The following is a 12,600-nucleotide window of genomic DNA, read 5'->3' on the forward strand; positions in this document are numbered from 1 at the left end:
CTGAAGGATTTGAGGGAAATTATTCAGTGTCTGAGCCTCGGCGTGTTCCTCTGAAAAGTGGGTGTGACGGAAAGAGAAAAAGCCAGGAGGCATTCAGCAGGGTGCCTGGCACGGCCAGCTATTTTGGGAGATATACCTACATCCTTTCCATCTCTCTGACTCTGCAGCACACCGTCCCATTTCCTCTGTTTCCTCTTGGGAAGTGCTTTCTACATCTCTGCCGCCCCGTTTCGTTGTTGCTGGCCAGGCGCGAGGCCTCGGGGCTCTGGGTCTGCAGAGGAGGCTTGGTTACTTGCCAGGCTGCGAGGACGGGCTCCCCTTGAGGACTGTGTCTGAGACACTAATGAGATCTCTGTTTAACCGTGGCTGTGAGCTCTGCCGGCAGGTGGGGGGGAGCAGAAACACCTTGCACAACAATTAGCTTTTCACAGCCATTAGCAATTTATAGTCATTAGCACCATGGAAACATTGCAAATAACACTCAGGAAGCAAATACCACCCTGAGCTGGAACAGGGCTTCCCAGCCACATCAGTCCCTAGTGAGTCAGGGGTCTTACAGTGTGATACCCCTGTGCTTGGTCACTGCTGCAAAGGGGACATACGACCCAAAGTGCCTCTGTTCCTTCCCATCACATCTCTGGAAACAGCTGCATCAAAGCTCATGATTTGTTGCAGTGAAATACAAATCTTTCAGAAGGAAAGCCCAGAAGATGAAGTGCATAATAAGGCAATTCTGAACTCCTGCACAGACCCAGAAATCTAAACTGCATTGGAATGAATGGTATGAATAATTGAAATGCAATTTGAACGAAACCCCGGCACCGTGCTATGATTTAGCCCCAAAGCTGTTCAGAGCCACACTGCCCAACACTGGAACCACCTATGTGTCTTACAGTAGGGTTTGGTTAAATAATTGTGCTGCACCTGTTTAATGGAGTATAACACAGCCTTTAAAAATAATAGCCTGGAATTTGGATACCATTAAAAAGGTTAGAAAATACTATTAAAGTAGGATTTTTTTTTTCTTTGTAAAAATGATTCACACCCAAAAGGGTTGTTTTTGACTGCCGGGAATGATAATGGATGGGTTTTAATTTTTGTTCTTTTGCTTTTCTATTTTATACTCTTTTTCTAAAATAACTGTGTATACATGTGTAATCCTTTTGAATCAGAGAAAGCAAGAGAGAAAAGGAGCTGAGTGAGGCAGTATGCTTTGTCTGGCAAAGAGGATTTAACACAAATGCAAAAATTTTAAGCAAATACCTTATTGAAGTCTAACATGGCCAGAAAAAAACACACAAATACTAAATACACAGTTTGACTCTTCACAAGGTGCATAGACCCAGATGCAGAATGAATCTTAAATACAGTGGTGGTTCTGCTTGTGGTTCCCCACCATGAATCTGGATGGTGAACAATTAGAGTAGGAGAGGAGTGGACAGGGAGTCAGTGATCCACGTTGGCAAATTGGAAGCCGGTGATGGTGACTCTGGGAGGAGAGGTGGTGAGTCTCTGTTTTACAGAAGCCGTCACGGAGAGAAAGGGAGTGAGAGTAACTTGAATCCCGAGTGGAGAAGCTCAGGGATGTTGCTAGGCTGTCAGGCTCTGGAATCAGTGCTTCTCCAAAAAGAAGAAACAACAGCTGGGCAACCAGCAGAAGACCAGGACATTCCTAAGGGCTGGATGACTAGACGGTAGGAAAAGGGATGGAGAAAGGTATATAAGGGAAGTTGGGAAGGCTTACAGGTTAGGAAAGAGTGATAGAGAAACCAGTTCCTGGCAACGTGTATAAAAGGTAGAACAGCGGGGAAATTAGAAAGTCTACCTTTGTGCACTGAAGTCCCATGTGGAACTGAAAGTTGCTCTTGGGGCTAGTGGACCAGGGCTGCAGAGCACAAGAGCTCTAGCCTTGTTCAGAAATCACAGCTATGTAGGAGAATGGGATCTGACCTGTTTTTTCTTTACATTTACTGGTGCATAGGCAAGCACGGCACTCCTTATAATCCCCTTCACCTAGAAAAACACCCCTCCCCCAAGTCTTCGCACAGTTACCAAACTTATTCCCCCCCGTGAAATAACTACTCTGTGTGAACCGTGCAGAGGGTGTATTCTGGGCAAGGGGTGCCTCTGAGAATAGGTGGTAAATGTTGAGGACTTTGGGTGATGATGGCATAAAAGCCACCCCCCCCACACACACACACCCCAAAAGAAAGTCAGCTGGGGAGGACCATGCTTGGGAAGTTTTCATGGACGCCATTTTGTCAAAGGCATGCGCCTACGAAGTGATTTTCTTAATTAACTCAGCGGTGGCAAGTTGGCATGCATACTCCGTGATCTGCTGACAGCTGGATGTGATACTTTGCAAATACCTCTGGTTAGGTCGTAACGTCCTGTCTTGTCACTTTCAGATTTGCAAGGATAGGGGCTCTGTGGTAAATCATTTCTACATCCCAGTGCATCCTAAAGTGCCTGGCAGGTACAACACATTGACTAAATGCTTACTAAATGTATAAAACACACGTCCTGAATTTTCCAGGACAATGCCAATTTAAATACTGCATTGGTTATATACGCTGATTTAAATTCAGAACCTTTGATCCCTGTAGAGTTTGATCTAACTGCGGTTGGAGAAAACTGCTGAGGATTCTCAGGAAATACTTCTCGGTGATAGCTGCAATACCAGTCAGTGTTGATAGTTCTTCTCTAGCATTCTTTGGCCCTAGTGAGGGTCAGACAGAAATAAAGGAGTTCCTAGCAGGGAGGGAAGCAAGAATTTTGTTAAACCTAAAATTGAATCCTAATCTTCATGCTTCACCAACTTCAGAAATTTGTTTGTTTGTTTTTAATTTTTTAAGTCTAGTTGACACACCGTTAAATTAATCTCAGGTGTAAGCATAGAAATTCAACAAGTTTGTGCCTTATGCTATGCTCACCACCAGTGTGGTTACCATCTGTCACCCTGCAACGCTGTCACAGTCCCATTGAGTATATTCCCTATGCTGTGCCTTTCACCCCCATGGCTTATTCATTCCATAACTAGAAGCTCGTATCTTCCATTCCCCTTCACCCAGTTTGCCTGTCTCCCTATCCCTCTCCCCTCTGGCAACCCTCAGTTTATTATCTGCATTTATGGGTCTCTTTCTGCTTTTTGTTGACTTACTCCTTTTTTGTTAGACTCCATATATGAGTGGAATCCTAGGACATTTGTCTTTCTGACTTATTTCACTTAGCGTGACACCCTCTATGTCCATCCATGCTGTCGCAAATGGCAAGATCTCATTTTATGGCTGTGTAATATTCCACTGTGTGCATACACACGTTCCAGAAGTTATTATAACCAAAACGCCTCCTAAACAAACATTTAGTGACTCTTCCTGAGTGCCAGCATCATACCCAAAGTTAAAAATGCAAAAGTTACTTTGCGCAGTTACTCTGCGCCTGGGTGGCGCAGTCGGTTAAGCGTCCGACTTCAGCCAGGTCACGATCTCGCGGTCCGTGAGTTCGAGCCCCGCGTCGGGCTCTGGGCTGATGGCTCGGAGCCTGGAGCCTGTTTCCGATTCTGTGTCTCCCTCTCTCTCTGCCCCTCCCCCGTTCATGCTCTGTCTCTCTCTGTCCCAAAAATAAATAAAAACGTTGAAAAAAAAATTTTAAAAAAATACAAAAGTCAGACACCGAATCTACAGACATGAACTAGAAAAATGGTAACACAAGTTGGATAGTGTTTGTATCATGTAAGATGTGTTTGGTTACAAGTAGCAGGAAAAAAATTGTGGGTAAAACAGTAGAAATTTTTAATCATCTCACGAATTATCAAAGTCTAGAAGTCATTGGTTCCAGATTGGTTCAGCAGTTTAATGATATCATCTAATCTAATGATATCATTCTGTCTTTTCACTGTTTTATCCTGTGCCCTTTGGCTTGTTGCCTCATGATCACAGAATGGCTGCTGTAGCCCCAAGTATCATGTTCCCATGCAATTACATTCAAGTCAGGCAGGAGGGAACTGGCTGTTACTCTTTGTAGCAGAAAACATAAACCTTGGGAGAAGACATCATCAACAGATTGTCTCTTTAGTCTCAGTGGTCAGAATTGGGTCACATGCCACCTCCCAAGTCAATCATAGGGAAAAGGGAACGGAATTACCATGTTTGGCATAAACCAATTATGTTGCATTCTGTCAGGCTGGGGGAAAGTTGCTCTCTTCCTTGAGCATGTTCCACTCCTTAGAAATGGGGACTTCATGACCTAAAGAAGATAGAAAGAAGAGAAAGTCACCGACTGTGTGTGCCCCTGGCTTAAGCTTAGAGTTGTGCCAGGTCAACATACCTGATTTCTCTGATTTGATGCCCTGTCTTCAGCTCTAAATCCCTTTTCCAGAGTAAGGCAAACAGTCCAAGGCTACTGGCAAACCCTGGCCCTTCCCGAACACTGGCCTGAGTGCTGTCAGACTCTGCTTTGGCCCCATTCTTCTTTTTTTTGTTGTTGTTTTTAATTTTTTTAATGTTTATTTATTCTTAGAGACAGAGCACGAACAGAGTAGGGGCAAAGTAAGAGAGGGACACAGAATCTGAAGCAGGCTTCTGGCTCTGAGTTGTCAGCTCAGAGTCCAATGCAGGGCTCTAACTCACAAGCCGTGAGATCATGACCTGAGCCGAAGTGGGACACCCAACTGACTGAGCCCTCCCAGGCCCCCCCAGTGCTTTGGCCCCATTCTTGAGCTCTCTTAACCTTAACTGCTCAGTCTCAACCAACTCTTAAAAATGCAGCTTGTTGATGTGAGTGGGAGCCTGGAATGCTGGAGGGGAAGGGTGAAAGTCAGGTCAACAGAGGAGATCGAAGCTGATTTTCTTCCGCAGACACAGAGCTCCCTTGAGGATTCTGAACCCCCATGACTTCTGAGTGGGAAGACGGAGAAAGCCCTGCAAGACAGCCAGGATTTGCCACGGATGCAGCTGAAAAGTCTGAGAAGAAGGACAAGTAGATTTTCTTCGTGACCAGCACTGCGTTCTACTTTGTAGAAGCACCCAACAGAGAACTAAGGAGTGGTCTTGAGTCTGGGGAAGAAAGTCAAGAAGCACTCAGAGGACATATTTTTGAAGGGTGTTACTTTGGCCAACACACCGATAGACACAGGTTCTGCAAGGCAGTGTAAATTTACTAGCACTGTATGTAATATGATACAATACAGTGCCAGGCAGTGCAATAAACGCAATACGCAATAAGGTAGGGCATGTAATAGGAGGTAATGTAACCTAATATAATCCTATCTATCGATACAATATAATATAACAGTAACTAAATTTTATTGAGCACTCATCCTGTGATAGACCTGCTACAATGTATTCTCCTTGCATGACTACTTACGATATTCACAGTGCATGTTCCATTATGACCCAGAGATTGGTAACCTGCCCAAAGCCACTTCATCAGATGGTGGACTTGAGACTCTAGGGCCCAGGGCTGTCTGCCTCTGGTTTGCCTTTTCCCTACTGGGGTGTTAAGGAATGTTGTGGTGACAAGACCAGGTGGTGGCAGCAGGCAAGACGGGGAGAGAGTTGAAGTGAAAAATAGCTCATTCGGCTGGCTAGGGAAATAAAAGAAACAACACCAAAGAGTTATTTTAATTCTGCCCAAATGTTCAGAGAACAAAATAGTTAAAGGTTTCTTGTTAAACACAGTTCGGGAGAGTAAAGAAGAGGAAATGCTGTACCGATAGGAATTATACAAACAGATAAACTTCTTTTTCCAGCATAGAATCATGCAAATTTATGCATGCATTATGAAGGTCTTGCAATTCATTTGTACATCTCCACAGTCATTCTCTGCCTGGATAGTTGGTTCATTTCGTCACTAACTCCAACGCTCACTTTATTCTTTCCTTCCTTCATTTATTTACCTAGTCACTTGTCAAATGTTTATTCAGACTCTTTCATGCACCCCTACCAAAAAGGATAATGAAGGTTTAAGACTTACAAACAAACAAACAAACAAATGAACAAAAAACAAAAAGCTGTGTCCTCTTGACTTAGATGGGATGGAATTAAGAGATAGAGACTTTCTTCTTTAGTTCTGCTTTCAGGTCTCCAGTATTGGGAAGGGCTGTCTGCTCTGGACAGACCTCCTTTAGTTCTCTGGCATTGCCATACTATAGAGAGTTGCCTGTCCCTGATTTGTGACTGGGAGACTGTGAAGAACAGAGGACGTATCTAATGCCCGGTGTCTGTCTGTCTGATTGGAGCATATCCTGGTTCAGGGACCTCCTGTGAGTTTCCATAGGATCTTGAAGACATCAGAGTTTCCTGGAACTAAGGAACACAGGTTGGTCCCTTTAAAATTTCCCTCCCCAGGGGCATGTGTGTGGCTCAGCCAGGTAAGTGTTCGACTTCAGCTCAGGGCAGGATCTTGCAGTTCAGGAGTTCAAGCCCTGCCTCGGGCTCTGTGCTGACAGCTCAGAGCCTGGAGCCTGCTTTGGACTCTGTGTCTCCCCCTCACTCTACCCCTCCCCCACTTGTGTTCTGTCTCCCTCTCTCTCAAAAATAAAACATCAAAAATAATCAAAAGTTCCCTCCCACCTAGGGAGGGCACTAGACTATGGGTAGGGCAGGTGCCTGGGAATTCTCTAAGCCCATTCAAGAGCTACCTGTGGCAACTGGATGGCTGATGGCCATGTCCCTGATCTGGCCTTTTGTCTTGACTCGCAGATCCGAATGAAGGTCTCATCTCTCCAGAGCATTGCTCTCTATACTGAAAAGCTAGCAATGAGCAACATTCTTTACCCTCTAGAATTGTCCACACTTCTATTTGGCCTCTCTTAGAGTTCCTGTTACGCAAATTCCTCAGACTAAGACACTCCCCCCACGACCCAAAAATCATCCCATCCTGAGAAGGTGTTCCAGATCACCCAAGAGGACCTATGTCGAAATGGCTTGCTACAGTGATGGCAAATGCCCTAAGCAGGTTTCTCCATCTGAGTCAGGCAATCTCCATAAGTGCCATCCCATTACAGCGATGCTCTAGAAAAATGTGTATTGGTGTGACGGAAAGGACACTGGAATGAAACTCAGAACACCACCCCCACGACCACCACCACCAAAGCCTGGGTATTTCTTCCTGCTCTTTGCTATGCCCAGATTTTCTCTACAAAATAAATAGTTCAGATTAAGGCTCCAGATCCTGTCAAGCTCGGAGAATCTATGACTTTTCGAGGGCTTTGTACATTATCTGCTTTGGCCGTTTGCACGGAGTACCAGACTTCAGAGACTTAGCACACCCTAACGTTCATTCAAGTGGCCAGCGTGTTTGGGCTCAGTGGTATACATCTACCCAGCGTCTCTGGCCTTTGGAGTGCAGGAGGTAGATGGAACTCCCACCCTCGTCCTGGGGGAGACACAGCAGTTACTTTATAAAAGGACGCTATGGTCTCTGTGGGGGCCAGTCTGTCCTCGTGGCAGAGGGCACCCTGAGCAGAGGACCTACTCTGCACCTCCTGGGCAGAATGCTCTGCAAGCCCACAATCTCAAGCAACTAGGAATGGAGAGGGGGCAACAGTCAGTTGCGGTGTGCTTGTTTGGAATCCTAAGTCCTGTTTGATCTCAGAAATTCGGAAGCCTGTAGGACCTGGAAATGCTAATGCCCATGGGCAGTGCAGTGTGGTGGAAAGAGTTCTGGTTTGAGAATCAGTTCTGGTTTGAGTCTCAGCCCTGCCCTGACTGGCTACGTGACTAGGAGCAGGTCTCCTCAACCTGCTGACTGTGGCTTTTCTTGTCTGTCCAATGAGGAGAATTGGGTCTTCCCTGATAATCTCACGCACTGGTCTTGGTTGGTTACTTTTCCTGCACACAGTGTACATCCCCTCCCCCCAGTAGTCTCCGTCATGGTCTAAGGACATTATTAGGGCAGAATAATGATAAAATTGATACTAGTTTCTGTAGCAAATACAACACTAATAACTTGCTACCAGCTGTTAAGCTCCTAATACCAGACACTCTGCTAAGGATTGTAGAAACATTATTTCATCGCCTGAGGTCATCTGGCTATGGTAAATCTTCGGGCAGGACTTCACACAGACATCCTGAGTTCAGAGCCAAGATCTTAACCCCATGCGTGCTTCATTCCTCGTGACCAACCAGCCAGATTTCTTTGTAGTCCTGACTGGCAGAGAACGAGATGTGCTGGGTTCTCCACGAACGTTAGTAAACAAAACCAATTAAATCCTTTAAAACAGGCGAACACAGCAACTTTAGAATATCGTATGTTAAAAGATGTTTTGTGGAGAAGAATGAATAGGAAAAAACTGGGATCCTATGTTCACTGATAGTTAAACAACACTGCCTACTATCTTAAGTAAAGCTTTCTCTTTGGCTCATACAAAATGGGCATCCAATCCAACCATCCACCCCCCTTCACCATCTCTAAAAGAAATAATTTGTGAGCACCTGCTTTGCTCCAAGCCCCCAAGCAGTGGTCAGATCCAACAGTGAATGAGGTGTTTGTGCCCTCCAGGATTGTTCCAGAGGAATATGTTAATAGGTATACAGTTAGATCATGAACGTCCCGTGTTAGGGCATGGGCAGGGTACCAAGGACAAGTAGACAGTAAAAAACTAACACAGTCTGAGATTATTAATGAAGGCTTCCCAAAAAGGTGACAGCTAAGTTGAGTTAGAGTCAAACTGTTGCAAAGGAGAAGATGAGGCCTTGGTTGGGAAGGACGAAAAGGAGCAGCACACTTCAGGACGTGGGAGCATCCTATACGATGGCTAAGAGGCAAGAGAGGCGAGATCCAACCAAGGAGCCAAAGGAAGTTCCAAATGGCTGGGGAACAGGGTCCAAAGACAGGGTTGGTGAGAGCTGAAAAGGAGGGCCATATATCCCGCGGAAGAGTTTGAATTTCATTGCAATCACATCTGGAATTAATTGAAGGGATTCATGCCATGGGGGATGGGGGGTAGAATGTAGGTCAAAATGGGATTCGTGTGTTTTGAAGGTGATTTTGAACACAGCATGGAGAATGGTTTAATACAGGGGAAAGGAGGACGACAGCATACAGAAGATAGAACCCTTTCAAGAGCATTTGGAATAGTCCAGCCCAAAGATGAAAATGACTCAGCCTGGGATTCTGGCAGTGGGGCTGGGGAAAAGTGGGTGACACTGAAGGAGGTTGAGAGAGGTGCTGTGATCAAGACTGAGTGAAGGTGTGGTGAGGGAGGGCACAGCTCAGGGTGGCTATGGCTGTGCCAGGCTCTTGGTCCCTGAGAATAAGGGCTGATATGTTTTGTTCCAGGTTCTTTCTAATTGAGGTAGAATTGCTTTGTGTCCCCAAATTTATGAATCCACCCTCATATATATATATTATATATTATATATTGTATATTATATATTATAATATATATTATATATTATATATTATAATATATTATATATTTATATTTATATTTTATATTTATATTTTATATATATATATATTTGTCTTTAAGTGTGTTAACTAGGGCAATGTGAACTGCTGTATCAAACTCAAAACTTACAGTGGTTTATCCTCATAGAAGTTTCTTTCTTGCTTATGTGGGACTCTTTGCAGGTAAGCTAGTGGCTTCCCTCTGCATGCAGGTTCAAGAAAGCAGACTTCTTTCCATTGTATGGCTTTACCACTCCCTAGGGTCCCAGTGTTCTTAGCATTCATCTAGTAGAGGGGGCAAGAGAGAGTGGAGAATGTGTCTTTGCTGCTTAGAAACCTCATTTATATATCCTTAGTGAGAGCTTGTCACATTTAGCTTCTCCTAGTTGACAGTTGTTGACCATAGGAATGACACAAATGTTTCATTTCTCTGGTTCAGATAGTGATGGAGGATGACACTTCTCGAAGACACAAAGGACAGAGAAAGGACAACTCAGGAGCTTTCCATCACAGGTGAAACCATGACCATTGTACTGTCACTGAGCAGAGGGCATGGAGATATGAAAGATGGAATTGGTGGGTTTAAGTTCTGGCTCCATCGGCAACTTATAGCATGACTTGTGCAAGTCACCTTGCTTCTGTGGACTCCAGTTTCCACATCAGTGAAACAAATGGATTGGGCTATACCAGTGTTGCCCCAAGTGTGTTCTGTAGAACACTAGTTCCATGAAAATCTATGGGAAAATCTTTTCTGGGAGAATAGTTTTAAGAAATACTATGAACTTTAAACTTCTCCTTGAGGGTAGTCAAGGCTTATAGGCATACTGAAGGGTCTTGGAAATTCTGTGGTAAGGAACCTTGTTTGGCTTTCTTTACATTGACTTCTTCTAACCTTGAGATGTGGAATTTACATTATTAATTTTCAAAATTAATGTTTTACCACGAATCATTGGGGGCTATAGTACAGAGAGGTTTGGACTGATGCCAGCAGAATGAGTTCTCTCAGTAGCTTAGCCTCAATAAGGTGAAAAGGAGAAGCTGAGAACCGTGGTAAGAAGGTAGGCACCTTTCATGTGCCAAGAAGCTATGAGGACACTGACTCCACACCTAAATGTCCCTTTTCTCTCATTATGGACCAATCTCTAGACAGTGGAGTCCCTGCATGTAAGTGAGGTTTGTTGCTGCCTGTGAGACTCTGCCTAGATCCCTCCACTGTTCTGCATGGATCCATCTCCTATAGACAAGCTACTGGTGGAGGTCCTAGATGCTCATCAGTCCCACAGATCAGAAAAGGACTTTGTCACTTGTGGGGTGATGAAACTGAAGGGAAATCCACCTCCTAATCAAGATGGGGCAGGAAAGGTGAATTGGAAATTCCCTTTTGAGCCAGAGCAGTGGTGGAAATCCCATCCCTCTTATGTGTCCTTTGTCACAAGAGACTGTAGTTGATGTTGTTTGTCCACCTCTCAACTCCACAGCCCACCTAATCTCACTCAAAGCTGTAGAAAGTTCCAGAAAGCTGACGGCTTTCCCCTCAAGCATCTGCCTTGCTTTTTCTAAGCCTGAAGGATTTCTCCAGCAGAAGCTTCTTCTATGGCAGGCAGACACAGCCCAGACGTGAGGGACAGTTAACTCTTCGACACCAGTCCCCAACTAAGAGGACATGTGAGCTGGTGGTTACATGCCTCAGTCTCCCTATACTCCTCTGGGGCAATTTTGAGACATATTGTACATATCTTCACAGAGTGTCCTCAGTGGGATTGAGCCCCAATTGCCCACTTAAGGCAACCCATGTTTCATCATATCTTTTATTGGTTTTTCTTCCTTTTGTGTCTTTCTCCACTTATTAGTTCTTCCTGCAATTACCACTTGAGTAAACTATCAGAACCCAAGGTCTTATTTGCTTTTGTAGAATCCATAGCAAGATAAAAATTTGTTCATGGGATGCTTCTTAGCTGGTCACTAGACCCCCTTCTTGCTCTAAAATTCAGTGATCACTTATTTGGCCACTTGGAGGGGCCAAGTCCTGAGCCTAGTCCCCATTTTAACAAAAAGGCTGAGAAGGGAGAAGATTTACCACCTTCTGAGTTTAATTATTCATCCAGAGAAGTACTTTTGTTTAAGACTAAAAACAGTCTATATGTCCGGAACATTTTTTTTTTTTTTTCCCAGAGCAGCCCAAAGCATTGGGGAATTGTGAGCTGGTTTCTGGGACATTTTAAGAACTTAAAATAAGGAATGAACATATTTATATAAGTTAAACATGTTATAATGATCTTTTATAAATAATAGCTTTATTGAGATAAAATTCATATAACCATACAATTTACCTCTCTTTAGAATACAGAATTAAATGATTTTTAGTATATTCACCAAGTTGTACAATCATAATCAATTTTATATTTTTTAAGTAGGCTCCACACCCAATGTGGGGCTTGAACTCACGACCTTGAGATCAAGAATTGTGTGCTGTACCAACTGAACCAGCCAGGTGCCCCACAAATCAATTTTATAACATTTATATTACTTCTAAAAGAAACCCCAGACCCATTAGCAGTCTCCCCATATGCCCTCAAGGCCCCGACCCCTAGGCAACCACAAAAGTACTTTCTGTCTCTCCATTACTTGCCTCAACTGGACATTTCATGTGAAGAAAATCACACAATATATGACATTTTATGACTGGCTTCTTTCATTTGGCAAAATTTTGTCACGATTCATCCATGTTGTAGCAGGTATAGTATTTCATTCTTGTTTGTGGCTGAGTAGTATTCCATGGTATGGATATACCACATTCTATTCATTCATCAGTTAATGGACACTTGAGTTCATATCCACAAGGACGGCTAGGATTAAAAAGGAAAAACAAGTGTAGATGAGATTAGAACTCTCATACACTGCTCATGGGAATGAAACATGGTACAGTTGTTTTGGAAAATAGTCTGGCAGTTTCCAAAAAGGTTAAACAGTAGTTGTATTGCCCAGAAATTTGATACCTAGGTATATAGTCAAGAAAAATGAAGACATATGTTCACACAATAATTTGCACATGAATGTTCATAGCAGCATTCTTCATAATATCCAAAAAAGTGGAAGGAAGTGATATTGCATTGTAATTTTAATTTCCATTTCCCTGATGACTGCTAATGTCAAGTAACTTTACATGTGCTTACTGGCCATTTATAAATCTTCTTAGGGAAAATGTCT

The 12,600-nt window shown here is 43.7% G+C and overlaps 1 long non-coding RNA gene across 2 annotated transcripts in view; it reads right to left on the bottom strand.

Moving 5' to 3' along the window:
• Nucleotides 1-3,777: 3,777 nt before the first annotated feature.
• LOC106968183 (uncharacterized) overlaps nucleotides 3,778-12,600 on the bottom strand; it is a 66,421-nt gene continuing 57,598 nt past the window's right edge. For both annotated transcript variants that reach the window (XR_008291288.1, XR_008291281.1), the window contains 3 exons: nucleotides 9,524-12,239; nucleotides 5,365-5,584; nucleotides 3,778-4,245 (listed from right to left, as the gene is read on the bottom strand). This is a non-coding gene — a long non-coding RNA (uncharacterized LOC106968183). The remainder of the gene's footprint in view (nucleotides 4,246-5,364; nucleotides 5,585-9,523; nucleotides 12,240-12,600) is intronic.

Source organism: Acinonyx jubatus, chromosome D4 (genome assembly GCF_027475565.1).
Source record: "Acinonyx jubatus isolate Ajub_Pintada_27869175 chromosome D4, VMU_Ajub_asm_v1.0, whole genome shotgun sequence".
NCBI lineage: Eukaryota > Metazoa > Chordata > Mammalia > Carnivora > Felidae > Acinonyx > Acinonyx jubatus.